This window comes from Rattus rattus, chromosome 3 (assembly GCF_011064425.1).
Source record: "Rattus rattus isolate New Zealand chromosome 3, Rrattus_CSIRO_v1, whole genome shotgun sequence".
Classification (NCBI taxonomy): Eukaryota; Metazoa; Chordata; class Mammalia; order Rodentia; family Muridae; genus Rattus; species Rattus rattus.
Window position 1 is genome coordinate 199,761,610 of NC_046156.1, and position 13,420 is coordinate 199,775,029.

Here is a 13,420-nt window from a genome sequence, read left to right on the forward strand (position 1 = left end):
AATCATGTTGAGAAAATTTAGTTAAAACATGCTTCCAATATAATGGTCAAAAACAGTATTTAACAACATTCTGCCCTGATCAGTAGTAGTAAAACCCCTGTTGTGGCACAGATCTTGATCCAAACTTTTATGAGCTAATTTAATGTGGCTATTTAAGTCTATGTCTCTTACGCTTGGCTTTTTTGCTCCTGCCTTCCATCAAGTCATTTTATAACTGCATGAATACAGTGCTAGTGTGTTCTTTTTCTTTTCTTTTTAAAGTGTAACTTCCGTTTTATTTTTTCAAAGGTATTTTTCCTTCCACCTATACAAAACCATCTCTTTACATGGACTTTGGTGGACATCGTGGTGCAGGGCCAGCAGGTCTGAATCATGGTGGGGGTGTTCAGTCCTTCCGGGCTTCAGGAGATCTATTCCTGACGACCTCGCTATGTATGAATGGCACAGCTCACACAACAATGCAAGCTTGATGTAGAATTTGGGAAGCACATTAGCATCTAAGACATTTGCTTCAGCTATGTCCCTGACAGCAGCGGCTTCTACAATGTTCCGAGTGACAAACTTCTTACTGGCCTTATCCTTAGGCATGCACTGGACGCAATTCATGCAGCGAATTGGCTGCACATAGCCGTGGCCCTTTTTGGCACGACTGTTGTTTCTCCTTTTTTTTGGTCATATTGGAGCCAAGACTCGAAAGAGCTGCTAGTGTGTTCTTAAGGGACAGAATCAACCTACCTTTCAGGCTAATTAGGTGCAGGTAGCCATTCACTGTATGTGATTCTAGCACTAGTGAGGCTAAAACAAAAAGACCTTCAGCTCAAAGCCAGTCTATGGTAAACAGAAAGACTTTGTTTTTTAAAAGGGTGTGTGAGTGTAAATGAACATAAAGATACAGTCTGAAAAAGTCTGGTTGCCCAAGGGGAAAAACAAAAAATCAAAAACTAAATATTTCAGGGATTTGAAGGGGGAAGGAGGATTAGAGTTGGTAAAATGGTTTAGCAAACAATAAAAGCACTAGCTACCAAGTGTACTTTGCAGAGATTCTCAAACTCACACATCCCCTATCCCACATCCCTGGACTCCACAGAGAAGACTTAAGCGTTTCTCCAAGTCTAGTTTTCACAAAGGTAGTGGCCTCGCTATTTCAATCCTTTTTAAAATCTCGGAGTCTAACACTGAGTATACATTCAAAAAGAGCTCTGATAAGCTGGAATACCTTTTCTCTTTAAAAATATTTCATTTATTATTTTTATGTGCATTGGTGTTTTACCTGAATGTGTGTCTCTGTGATGGTCAGATCCCCTAGAACAGGAGTTACAGTCAGTTGTGAGCTGCCATGTGGGTGCTGGGAATTAAACTCGGGTCCTCTGGAAGACCAGTGCTCTTAACCACTGAGCCATCTCTCCAGCCCCATTCTTTCTTGTAACACGTCTCCAGTTTGATACAAACCTGTTTCCCCAATATAAATTAAAGGAAATCCTGTGACTGACCTCCTAGATCAAAGCTAAGTTTGGATAAACTATTTCTTGTTCATAGCCAAAGGCACTTAGACCCAGTCTGAGACATATAAGATTTTAAAATGCCACAAAGACATCATACTGTTTCTAGCTGAGCTTGGGGGCCTGGCCTGACGGCAGCTGCTATTTATAAATTCTTAGCAAAGCTGTCCTCGAAAGCTCTCTCACCCAATGGCGGCCATTTCCATTCAAACATCACAGAAAACCTAGACTGACAATAGTGCGAGAGTTCAGTGCTCAAACCCTAATGGCGGTCACCTTCTCCAGGGAAGCTCATCATCTTCCAGTTCGTTCTCTGTCACCGACCCCTCAATCACTGTTTCATCACTGTCACAGTCGGAAGCCTGGTCACCTTTCTCCATCTTCGGTCCTCACTCAGTGGTTATTACTCTCTTCCTCTAGTTCCCTCTTATCAGCGAGCAAACGGATGCTTCGTGGGAAGGAGGGAAATGAGAATTTAATATAATAATAATAATATTAAAAAAAAAAACAACAAAACTAACAAAGGGAAAAACTCTCTGGGCATCGAGGACGCCAAAATCCGCACACAACATGCAGCATGGTCGTCGACGCGCGGGCTCTGCTGCCCTCGCGCGCCAGCCGCGCGCCACACATTAGTGCTGCGCGCGCAATCCCAGGGGTCTGTGCGCCGACGCCCCGCCCCTGGCCCTGCCCCTAGTTCCTGAGGCTCCTCCCTGGCCTCCCCGCCCCACTCAAGACTGACCGGGATGTATAAAAGCCATAAAGATGGCCTTATGAATCTGGTCTGTTCTGAGATTCTGGTCTACCAGGGTGTGGTTGGAACCCCCCCAGGCTAATTTGCTGCAGCTTGCTAATACTTTTGACTTGATTATCTACAGCCTCCTGCAAGTCCCAGAGGCCGTGGCTCCAGAACATTCTGAAGCCAGAATGTAATCTTAGACCCAGAGGGTGTTACAATCCACCAATAGTTCCTAACTTTTTAATCCCTTAGATAATACCTCCCTAAGTGTTCCTTTAAAAGAAATGCTTATCAAAGGGTTTCTGATCCACTAATCCAATAGGTACACATTTTGTATATTTTTCTCACAACTCTATAAATTACTCTGAAATACAACTATATAAGAAAAAGAAGTAGAAATGCTTTTCCTTTATAAAATGTTAGAATGGTGGTGGTGCCTAGCACACTCAAAAATGATTATTTTTCTCAGTGAGGATTTAGGGGGTTTTTTTCTTTTTAAAATTCATCTGATGACTTTTGAAAATGATCCCCCTGCCTCCTACCTTCCCTCCTCCCAGGGATCAAACTCAGGCTGTCAAACTTGGCAAGTGCTTTGCCACCACACCCACCCTCTGAAGTGACTTTTCGCAAACTACCTGAAAATTTCATATGGTTCTGAAGAGTGAAGCTTGGGGCCCGCTAGACTTTAGACAAGTGTCTACTACTCAACCCTGTCTCCAGCAGCCTTTTGACTTTTTAATTCGAAGTGTCACCGAGTTCCCTAAGGCTGGCCTCCATGCATGCTGTACCCAGTTTGACTTTGAATTTGACATCCCCCTGCCTACGGTTTTCTGCGTAGTTGGGATTAAAAGCCTGCACTCCCAGGCTGAGCTTTATTTGAAGGTTTTAAATTCAAACTAGAGTTATACAACACATGAAGACAATTAAGCCAATAAAGACTATGATTGCCTGGTCATGTTCGAAGTCTTAGTTTGTGTGAGCAGTCAGTGATGTCAGTACAGCCGCACAAGTGTTCAAGAGACACATCACGGAGACTGTCCATTTGCCACACGACGGCTTAAAGACTCAGCACAAGACTGGGTTTCTTTCTCTCCCTGAAATTTGCATGCGTCCGTCCGTGCGTGCGTGCGTGTGTGCGTGCGGTTTGTCAAGGAAGTGGGTGGAACTAGGGATTTCCGATGCCCTTTTCACTCCTTGTCCTGGCTTTGCCATTCCCACCTTTTGTCTTTACTACTAGACCATATTTAAGCTACTGCTGTGTTGCTCATGGCAATCATCAGGTTGATGCTGGTCTTTTCCGTTTACAGATGCATTCTTCATAAGAACTAAAAGGAAGCAGAATAATAAGTAGATAAAGATCTAGACCTCCGATCTCTTCTTCATGCAATATCCTCCGTTTTAAAATGACATATAAATTCACTGCTCCTGCTCTCTGCTCATCAACACTTTGGTCACTCAGCTCCACTTTCCCAGCCTTGCAGAGAATATGCATACCCAACAAAGACTGGTCAGTTACTGCAGGTGCCCTAAAGCTAGAGCTGGCTTTCCGCTGTCAGCAGCCCTTGTTGCAAGCACTTACTAACCTAAGTAGACAAAAGTTGGGTGTCTGAACTAAAGTTAGCGTTCACTTTCAATGCTTTCTCCTGTGGTAGAAAGGTGACAGCTTTAGGTCTTGTTCTTTTTGTCTTTCTAATGAAGAGTTAGCAATATTTCAAGCCCAACGAAGAGGTGGCAGAGACGAACCTCCAGAACGCCAGTAACATTGTAAATAAACATAATAATTTTAAAAATAAAGTTCAGAGTTTCAGTTGCAAGACAAGAAAGGACGACCAGGTCATCAGTCCAAGAGCCTTATGTAGCTATGCAGTTCAAACCGCTTCAGGGAGGGTAAGCTGAATCAGACAACTGAACCCTCCACGGGAACCCAAGCACTTAAGGGATGATGGGAACCAAATACTCAGACAGCATCTGGGAAGAAATGGAACTCAGCTTCCGTTTAAATTAGTTTAGATTAAAATTTCTAACTCTACTGAAATCAAAAACGTAAAATCTGGGATTTACAATGATTGACTACTCTTGGAAGTTGCTGGGTACTGTTTATTAAAATTAATAAAGAGAGAAATAAAGCATTTATTCTGCCTTTCCTATCAAATATCCTTTCCTATCCTTTATTTTAAGATAACCACTGTTGATGAAGGGAAAGTATTTTTTTAATAGCAATATATATTTTCTTTTTTCAAGAAAGGGTTCTTGTTATGAGAAAGAATAAAATCTGACTGTTCACTTTCAAAGGTCTCTTGATCCAGTGTATGTCTAGCTATGAATGAACGGAAAAACACTAGGCTCCCATAAATGTCTGTTCATCTAGCTATGGTGGGTGGCAGCTTGCCGGTGATCGCAATGTTCAGGAAACACAGATAGAGAATTCCACCTAACCAGCTGAATCAGGGAGCTCCAGGTTGAGTAAGAGTGGAATGTAATTGAAGAGGATATCAGACATCAATTTCTGCAAACATACATACACACACACACACACACACACACACACCACACACAAGCAATGTAACCCAAGAACATTTTCAAAAAATACAATGGGATGAGTATGACATATATGGGGAGGGGTTTCCACAAAACAAACAAGGAACAAAAACGTTTTCTCAAAAAGAAAAATGGGGGGTAAAAAAGAAGGAAAAGAAAATTGGGTTTGAGACTGGGGAAAAAGGAGAGAAACAGCAACCTGGGGTTGGGGATTAATATCAGTGAGAGAAGAATAAATAAGGCCCCTGTCCGGAAAAAAAAAAAAAAAAACACCACCAAAAAATAAAAAAAAAAAAATAAACAGAATGGCTGTTTTAAGTGCTTGAAATTTAAAAATTAATAGAAGAGGCCATGACAGACTGTCAAGAATTAAAGAATAAAATGCAACATTCTGATGAAGATAATAGAGACTTGGTTCAACTAATTTGACAAATTCTCCTGCTCGTCTATCTAAGCAAGCAACACTCACTGATGGCCTCGAAGCTGAGAAGTTTATACTTCTGTCTCTTCTTGTCTCTTTTCTCCGCACAGCAATTTTGCCCACTTTATAGGAAGAACTAATTAGAAAAAAACCATACGTGCCTCCCTTCACAAGAGCCACAGATAATATAAAACATCTTGGGGTAACTCTAACCAAACAAGTGAAACATCTGTATGATAAGAACTTCAAGTCTCTCAAGAAAGAAATCAAAGATCTCAGAAAATGGAGAGATCTCCCATGCTCATGGATTGGGAGAATTAACATAGTAAAAATGGCCATCCTACCAAAGGCAATCTACAGATTCAGCGCAATCCACATCAAAATCCCAACACAATTCTTCAAAGACATGGAAAGAGCAATTCTCAAGTTCATCTGGAAAGGTAAAAAACCCAGAGTAGCAAAAACAATTCTTAACAATAAAAGAACTTCTGGGGGAATCACCACCCCTGACCTCAAGCTCTACTACAGAGCAATAGTGATAAAAACTGCATGGTATTGATACAGAGACAGACAGGTTGATCAATGAATAGAATTGAAGACCCAGAAAGAAAACCACACACTTATGCACACTTGATCTTTGACGAAAAGCCAAACTATATATATTAGAATAAAGAAAGCATCTTCAATAAATGGTGCTGTTTTAACTGGCTGTCTGTTTGTAGAAACATGAAAACAGACCCATATTTGTCACCTTGCACAAAGCTCAAGTCCAAGTGGATCAAGGACCTCAACATAAAACCAGATACACTAAATCTAATACAAGAGAAGGTGGGAAAGAGCCATGAATTCATTGGCACAGGGGAAATTTCCTAAACAGAACTCCAATGGCTCATGCTCTAAGATTAAGAATTGATAAATGGGACCTCATGAAACTGGAAAGCTTCTGTAAGGCAAAGGACATAGTCAATAAGACAAATTTGCAACCTACAGATTAGGAAAAAAATCTTCACTAACCCCACATACAGTAGAGGGATAATATCCAAAATATATAAAGAACTCAAGCTAACCACCAAAAAAACACCAAACAACCCAATCCAAAAATGTGGTATAAAATTAAACCAAGAATTCACAACAGAGGAATCTTGAATGGCCGAGAGGCACCTAAAAAAAATGTTCAAAGTCTTTAGTGATCAAAGAAATGCAAATCAAAACGACCCTGAGATTCTACCTTACATCAGTCAGAATGGCTACTCGAAACCTCAGATGACAACACATGTTGTCTAGGATGTGGAGAAAGAGGAACACGTCTCCATTGCTGGTGGTATTGCAAGCTGGTACAATCATCCTGGAAATCAATCTGTAAGGTCCTCAGAAAATTGGGAATAGATCTACCTAAAAATCCAGAAATAGCTCTCTTGGGAATATACCCAAAAGATGCCCCACCATACCACAGGGACATGTGTTCCACTATGTTCATAGCTACCTTATGTGTGATAACCAGAAGCTGGAAACGACCCAGATGTCCCCCAACAGAAGAATGGATACAGAAAATGTGGTTCATTTACACAATGGAATACTGCTCAGCTATTAAGAACGAGGACATCCTGAGTTTTTCAGGCAAATGGATAGAACTAAAAATACCATCCTGAGTGAGGTAACTCAGACCCAAAAGGACATGCATGGTGTGTTCTCAATAATAAGTGGATATTAGCCAAAAAAAAAAAAAAGTACAGAATACCCAAGTACAATCCACAGAACTCAAAAATGTCAACTTGCTAAAGGGCCCAAGTGAGGATGCCTCAGTTCCTCTTGGGAGGGAGAAGAAAGCAACCACAAGGGGGAAGGGAGGGAGGGACCTGGGAGGGAAAGGGGATGGGAAAGTGGGGGAGAGGGGGACATGATCTGGTGTTGGGTGGGGGAAAGGACTGAAGCTCTGAGGGGCAGCAGAAAGAATGGAAACAGGAGACCTCAGGAGGAAGGACGTTGAGAAGACCCTCCAGAATGTACCAGAGACCTGGGAAGTGAGAGAGTCTCAGGACTCAACGGGGGCGACCCTAGATGAAAGGCCCTACAGTGAGAAGAGGGAACTTACTGAATCTACCTCCAGCAGAAAGACAGGGCATCAAGTGAGGGGCGGGGTTGCTATTCCGCAATCAAAGCTCTGACCCATAATTCTTCCTATCTGAAAGAAATGAGGGATGGAAATGGAGAAGAGCCTGAGGAAAAGAAGGTCCAGCAACAGGCCCAAAGTTGGATTCAGCTCAAGGGGAAGATCTGAAGCCCCAAGGTCTGAAACCATTACTGAGGCTTTGAGGCACCCACAAAAAGGGACCTACCATGACTGCCCCCCCAAAAGATCCAACAAGCAGCTGAAAGAGTCAGATGCAGATATGTGCACCCAACCAATGGACAGAAGCTGCTGACCCCTCTGGTTGAATTAGGGAAAAGCTTGAGGAAGCTGAGGAGGAGGAGACCCTTTAGGAGGACCAGCAGTCTCAGTTAACCTGGACCCCCGAGATCTCTCAGACACTGGATCACCAACCAGGCAGCATCCACCAGCTGAGATGAGGCCTCCAACGCATATACAGCAGAGGACTCGCAGGTCTGGGTTCAGTCAGAGAAGATGCACCTAACCCTCAAGAGACTGGGAGGCCCCAGGGTTTAGAGGTCTGGTGGGGGGTGGGTGGGGGGGGGGACAATCCTCATGGAGAGGGGGTGGAGGGATGGGTAGGGTGAGGGGGGTGGGGAAGGAGGTATGGGATGTGGAACAGTCAGTGGGTGGACTGGGAGGGGAATAAAATCTGGAGTGTAAAAAATGTGCGCTTTTGTTTTGTTTTTTGTTTTTTTGTTTTTTTAAGACACTAGTGTAACTCAGGAAGGAAACGTTTCTTAAAATAGCTAACAGGGTGTTTGTTGACTGACTTATTTAATCTATTCGCTTGCGTGGAAAGAAAGACCAATCAAGTGCGAACTGATGATAACATGATAATGTTGGGTTTTAAACAATTGTTTTCATATAGTTTTGGGAAGAGAAAAAAATTTGTTTGATTTTGTCTGTGTGCATGTGCGGGTGTGCGTGCGTGCGTGTGTGCGTGAATAACAGCAGTGTCTATCAAAGTCTTCCATGTGCTCACATCCTGCTCTCAGGAATTCATTCCTAAACTGTCATCACAGTCACTAACTTTAATTTTAAAGAGCTAGAAACATTCTTAAGGTGCACCAATAGAGAGTGACTGAGGGGAGTATCCTGCGGCCGATGGAGCGGGTGAGCCACAGCTCTGCTTGTGAACATACAGTTGCGTTGCTTTATTAGGGATGAAGAAGAGTGAAAGCTCTGGGACTTCATGTAAAAAAGGCTCCAGTGAACCCTCCCGAGAATGGCGGCTATGTTACATTAACAAACACAGGTTTTGGCTTACGGTTAACAGAACACATTTGTGGCTTGATCTGTGGGTTGTTTAGAATGGTTAAATTAATAACAGAGTGTAATAAGACCCTCCACATATAACATCCCACATCCAGCCCTGCTATTGCAGAAAAGCATAATCCTTTCCATTTTAGAATAATTTACATATGAACAAACACACAAACCTTTAGCGCTCAGTTCGATGTGTGTTTGAGTCATTATACAGTTCTTACATGTTTCTTGAAATAATACGTATCAACCTACAGGAATTTTAGGTGAAAACAAAAATCATTATTTTTAGCCTTAAAAATAGAGTTGGTCAAGCTTGCAGAACACACCTATAGGTCCAGCTCTTAAGAAGTAGATGCAAGGTGGGGTGGTAGCACTGGGTGATTCACTGGTTAAAAGCACAGCTCTCACTGAGGCCCTAAGTTCAATTCCCAGCATCTACATCAGGCAGCTTGAAACCATACGTGATTCTGCATACAGGGGTATCTGATGCATCTGGGTCCTTTGAGCACCTGCACTCATAAGCACATCACCACATAATATACACATAGTTAAAATAATAATAATAATAATAATAATAATAATAGTAATAAAATTGTTTTTTAAAGGTGGACAAAGGTAGGTTAGAAATTCAAGGCCACCCCTGGCTACATAAAAAATTTTCACCGAGCCTGGATCACATGAGCCTTGCCTAAATAAAGAAGAAGAAAAGAAGAAGAAGGAGAAGGAGGAAAAGGAGGAAGAAGAGGAAGAAGAGGAGGAAAAAAAGGAGGAGGAGAAAAGTAACACTAATAAAAATAAATAACATAATAAAAATCAAATGTAATGGTTTCTGGACCAATAGGATTGTCAAATGAGCAACCTTCTTTTTGTATAACTAAAACAACCATGTGAATATACTTAAATTAATGTAATTGTGTGTCTACTGATACAGGGAAAGAAACAAAACCAAAAGAGCTTAATGATTTTTTTTGACACCAGGCAATGCAATGCAATGATTTGTGTTTTAATAGTACAGTCATGTGTCACACAGGGACAGACAGTACTGAGCAATGTTCTGCTGGATTTGTTTCATCACTTTGCAAACATCATAGAACGTCCTTGCACAATCTGAAGTGACACAGGTCAGCCTTGCACACGGGCTCCTGAAGCAATGAAGACACAGCGATCAGCAGATGTGAGTGGCGTTGGGCCGTCAGAGGGGTTGCCAGCGGTTCTTGGTGGTCCTTTGCGTGAAGGTGCACAGGGTTCTGGCTTCATCACATGACAGCATTGTCTCTGTGTCTTTTCTAAGGGAACCAAATATATGAGATTAGAGCCCACCCTACCTCCTTCAGGCTTACTTATAATCACAACACTCTGTTTCCCAAAGAGATTCCCTCTGAAATGCCAGGAAGAACACTATCCAAGCCAGTAGGTTACACTGTGTTTTTAACATGGGAGCGCTTAAGCCAAAGCCACGAAGGTGTTATTTTCTCAATCCCAGCACTCAGGAGGCAGAGGTTGGCAGATCTCTGTGAGACTGAGAATAGCCTGGTCTATACAGTGAGGCACTGTCTCAAAAAAAAAGTACTGTAACATACAATATTCTAGACATTCACGTTCACTCACCTGTCATCCACTGACTTAAGCAGGGCCACTTGTAGACCTGGAGGATCCTTTTATGTGAATGCCCCACACAGATATGCCGTTCTGTGCCTTTACAGTTTGTATTCTTACTGCACTTTTCTATGTTTAGAAACACACATGCATTGCTTAGAGTGGTCAGTACAGTCACATGCTATACAGATTTGAGGCCTTGACATATACTGCAGTATGAACATCTAGGTTTTAGTATAAACACTGTGATATTCGCACAAGGATGAAATAACCCGCAGGTGCTTTTCTTAGACTGTATCTCCGTCATTAAGTGATCTGTAGACAGACCATTGTGGGATAAGCACTAAAAGTCATAAGCCCAAACCAGTTCTCAGTGCTCCTAGAAAAGAACAATATATGAGGGTTTTGTTTTTGTTTTTTGTTTTTTTTAATGGAAGATCAAAGTTGAGACTTGGTTAATCAGCTACAGGCTAGTTACTTGAGCTAAGACCAAATAGTCAATCAAGGTTGGCAGGCCTTGGCTGGGACAGATAAAACACAAGCCTTGCAATTACAACGACTACAAACCCAAGTAACGTGGGCGTGATGGTCCGATGTCTCATCCTTCCCTCTAACAATAGATCCACTTACTGGATTTCTCTTTGCCTGGACTGTCTCAGCCTTCCACCGTGTTCACATTCCCTGTAAAGTAACGCCAGCGTTGTTGAATGGTGGGATACCCCATCTTCCTCTCAGAGAACTGAGATGTCTTATTTCCAGGTTCTCTTTTCTCTCATAACTAAGCGCAGTAGTGGTGAGTGGGAAGGACAGAGAAAGAAAGGCAGGACAGACCTTGCTGTGGTGCTTGTTCGTGAGAACAACTGTTAGACTTAAAAAGTGTTTCAACAATAAATGTAACAACATAAGGTCAGCTCTACATACATTCTTTCAAGTATACAATCTTATAATCGAGTAAATCATATCAAAGAGGATTGTGATGTGTACAAAAGAAACTCATTAATTTTTAGTTATTTTGACACATTTGACTTTATGGTAGACACATCGTATATACCATATAATGTGACAGACTCTTCTAATGCAGCAAATCCTAGATTTCCCTCTCATGAAGACTCTGAGCTTGGCCAAATTTCAGTGAGGCTTCTCCACTCTAGGCTTTAGAGTACAATCCTTCAAACCTGTAGCTTTTGCAAAGATTGCTGATAAATCAGCATAGCAAAAAATCCCCAACCCTAGATACCTGACCACTCTCACCCCATCTCCCACAGAGAAGTCCTATCACAGTGGCCTATATATTCAGAAAGAATCCTATTGTGCCTATTGCATCATCATCATCATCACCATACCATCACCATCACCACCACCACCACAACCACCATCATCATCATCTCCCTTACTCCTGCTATTTTAGCTCCTGATAATGTTCTGTTCATTGACCCTGCATACCCGGCTATCAATTCCCACTGCCTGTGCTAAATGCATATCTGAGCCCAACTTCTGTTCTCCGCTATCAGAACCTGTCACAAGGTCTCTGGTGCCTATAAGGGAGAAATAAAATCCTCCTTGCACAATATTATAGCAAGTGCGATTAATGACTTTTTTTAATACAGTCCACCTCGACCTGAAGATGATCGGCAATCCAACATTACCAATGAATTTCTGAATACTTTATTCCGAGGCACCTGGGTATCCCCGGGAGTCTATTTTCAAGTTGGTTCTCTCACAAGTGGTCCTGTAAGAATTTTGGAGGCCCGACTGACCACTGGAATCTGACATATACTTCTGTGCACTTCATCGGAGAGGATGTAGCCTATTCAATTGGTTCTTTAGTCTTTGGACCACAGAATATGGAAGTTTGTTTATTTCCTCTCTGCTGAGACCTGCTCACCCTTTGCAGGCTCTAGTCTGGATCTTACCAGGCTGGTTCCTGGCCTGTACTCAGTTCATGAGAAACCCTTTTGCCCAAACAAACTCTCATAGAGCACACATAGATCATTTCCTAGGCTCTGTCATCAGGGGCTGATCACTTGGCACTCATTCGTTTTCCGAATTGTGAACCAGATGTCAGTCTTCCGTGACATGAACATGTGGCAAGTCTTCAAGAAGTCCCTCTGAAGTGCTTTCTAGCTTTAGTTAGAGGAAAGAAGTGAGTCAGCCCAACAGCCGTTATCTCCAAAGGAGGCGTCGAATGATAGGTCACCTGCATACGGTCCTTTTCTCTGACACTTAACATCCTGGGTGTGGATGGTGACTGTCGGCCATATAGTGTTAAATGCTTATGGGAGGGTTGATGCACAGATGGTTGAAGAATATCGTTAGCTATTGTTCTCACCTTAGTAAAAACTTTCAATTCGACATAAGAAGACACTTTTATAAATTCAGCATAAGAAAAGAATTCTTGGACCAACATGACAGTTCTGCTGGTAAAGGAGCTTGCTGCTAACACCCACGTGGTGGGAGGAGAGAACCAAGTGCCGCAAGTTGACCTCTGAACCCACCCACACAAGCATACGCCATCATGTACAAGCTCTGTCCACTAGTAAGTAAGTAAGTAAATAAATAAATGGGATTTAAACTTTAAGAAATATTTCTTGAGATGTCAGATTACCACACCAAAAAAGATGGACTAAAGTAACAGAATTAAGAACTTACTCTAATCCAAAGACACAGTCTTCTTTCCCCATTGCAAGATACAATGTACAATTAGGAAGAGACTAAAATCTAAAATAAAAGATACCTAAATGTCAATAAGAAATAGGTTAGTGATCCAATTTATAAGTGTTTACATAGGCATTTTGAAGAAGAAAATAAGACTGGAATCATGTGGGGACAAAAGCAAAGGACTGGAGCTGGAGAGATGGGTCAGCGGTTGAGGCCACCATCTGCTCTCCCAGTGGATCCAGGCTCAATGTCCAGCACTTACAGTAAGTGACACACAGCTGTCTATAACTTCTGTTCCAGGGCATCTGACACCATCTTCTGGTCTTTTCCAGGAGCAGGCATGCAAGTGGTGCCCAGATATACATGGAGGCAAAACATTTATATACATAAAATCACAAAATTAATTATTTTAAAGGTCCGTGGCTGTAGTGTAACTTAAAGCCATCACACAAGATGCAGTCCCATACTGAGCAGATTTGCAAACGTGTAAAACTTAGGAACCACCGAGTTCTCGTGAAGAAGAGAACCGGAGGAGCTGGTGTGCTTTGATA

The 13,420-nt window shown here is 42.1% G+C and overlaps 1 pseudogene; it reads right to left on the minus strand.

Moving 5' to 3' along the window:
* Positions 1-322: 322 nt before the first annotated feature.
* Positions 323-1,879, minus strand: LOC116896051 (annotated as a pseudogene).
* Positions 1,880-13,420: the final 11,541 nt, after the last annotated feature.